Below are 2,032 nucleotides of genomic sequence, written 5' to 3'. Positions count from 1 at the left end.
CGGGTGCCCGTGCCAGGTGGCTTCCCCCGCACCCAAGGCGTGGTGATGTCACCTATTCTTACCACATCTTGGAGTATTTCATTAATCTTGCACTGCAGTCATCCCTCAAGGAAAACAGATTGGTCTGGTGCTTTAAGCCCCTCCTTTGACAACCTTCGAAATATTGGTCACTGCTGTGGGACTTATACTATATAGTAAGGATCAGGCTACTAATTTTCAAAATTTTATTCCTTTTTTTTTTTTTAATCCACGCTGGTGGGTCATGCGGGATCTTAGTTCCCCAGCCAGGGATCGAACCTGGGTCCCCTGCAGTGGAAGGGCGGAGTCCTAACCACTGGACCACCAGGGAAGTCCCCTAATATTCAAAATGTTATAGTGATTACTGCAATATCTTCTAAGAAAGAAGATGCCAAGTGAGGAGACTGAAGTGAAATGGGAGATGCTGGGCTTTCCCCTTTATTATAGAAATTCATATATTTCGAGAGGGTACAAGTTAGGCAATAAACTTGGTTCATGTTCTCTAAAACTTTGTGCTGGATGCAGACTATTATGCATAGGATGGATAAACAAGGTCCTATTGTATAGCACAGAGAACTATATTCAAGACCCTGTACAAACCATAATGGAATCACTTTGCTGTACAGCAGAAATTAAACACAACATTGTAATCAACTATACTTCAATAAAATTAAAAAAAAAATCAGATCAGAGCAACTTTAAAAAAGTACAGTTTGCGTAAAACCTAAAAGGAGTATTTATACTATATTACTGTTCATTATAAAGTACCCGTATGAGACTTAAAAAAAAAAACCTTTGTGATGAAGAAAATCTTTCAGTTATTAATATTTTTTCTAATTTATCAGTTTTGAGGTCAGTACCGATTCCTGGCTTCCAGCCATGGCTGGAGTGGTGGGGACCAGTTCCCTTCTTTGAGCTCTGGAGTTTTGGTGCCCACATGGATGGCATCACTGTTGATTCAGTGTAGTCAGGCCTTGGTGAGAAGCTCTGGGCCAGAGAGGTGGGAGGACAGTGACCCAGCCTAGTCCATAAAGGAGTACCAGGGCAGCAGCCGGTCCTGCCCATCGGGGAACCCACAGCCTCTGATTGGGCTTAGCATGGAGTTAATTAGTTTCCAAGGGAAAGAAAAATAAGCAGTTCCTTTCTTGGAGTGTTTCTGGTCTTATCGAAGAGTCAAAAGGAACGTGAGAATGCATCAAGGGTTAACTTGTAAATTATGTGGCATGGATTATGCATTCAGTGGGAAAGCAGAAAAGGTGGCCGTCAGGATGGACTGGAATAGCTGGAGGAGTGAGAGCTGGCAATCGGCTTAGAACAATGGGTATAGTTTGGGAAGGTCCCGTATGAGGATTTTTATAAGGTTCAATTTGTATAAATGACTCTCCGACAAACATTGCTTTGGCTGTTGGGAGATGTAGAAGAAACAAACCAGGATCCCCTGTCTTCACACACTCCGGCTCTTTCCTGAGCTGCTTGTGCAAAGTAATTTACAGAACACACAACTCAGTTTAGGTGTAAAGTGAATGGAGTGTATTAATAAGAAAACATTCAAAATATCAGTGGGGGAGGGACTGGTGAAAACTAAGATGATGAAATTACCTCAGTCAAATAGAAGTAATCAGATGAGGATTAATTTTTTTTCCAGTTAAAGAATCCTTTATAACAAGAGTTGGCAAAGGGCAGTCCTAGGACCAAAGCAGGCCCATTGCTTGTGTTTGTACAGCCTCAGAATAGTTTTCATATTTTTACGTGGTTTTAAAACTATATAAGTATTTGCATAATATCCCTCCCTGTTTTGCCTCCTGGGCCAAAAAGCCCAAAGTATTTACTATCTGGTCCACAGAGAAAGTTCGGCAACGCCTGCTCTATGATAAAGGTTTACTTGAGGTATTCTTTAGGGTTTATTGTGTTTTTTTCTTCCCTAACATCTTATATGGTCTTTGCAGTTTTATGAAGTGGTCAAAACAGACACCATTATCTTTATTTTATGTAGAGATTTTTAAAGTTGAGCGAA

The 2,032-nt window shown here is 40.9% G+C and overlaps 1 non-coding gene across 1 annotated transcript; it reads right to left on the bottom strand.

Annotated features, from left to right (window-relative positions):
• Positions 1–276: 276 nt before the first annotated feature.
• On the bottom strand, positions 277–349 carry TRNAG-UCC (transfer RNA glycine (anticodon UCC)). The gene has a single exon. It is a non-coding gene; the product is annotated as a tRNA-Gly (tRNA).
• Positions 350–2,032: the final 1,683 nt, after the last annotated feature.

This window comes from Neophocaena asiaeorientalis, unplaced genomic scaffold, assembly GCF_003031525.2.
Source record: "Neophocaena asiaeorientalis asiaeorientalis breed wild unplaced genomic scaffold, Neophocaena_asiaeorientalis_V1.1 scaffold105, whole genome shotgun sequence".
Classification (NCBI taxonomy): Eukaryota; Metazoa; Chordata; class Mammalia; order Artiodactyla; family Phocoenidae; genus Neophocaena; species Neophocaena asiaeorientalis.
Note: the sequence above shows the minus strand (reverse complement) of the source record. Positions and strands in the feature narration are given on the sequence as shown.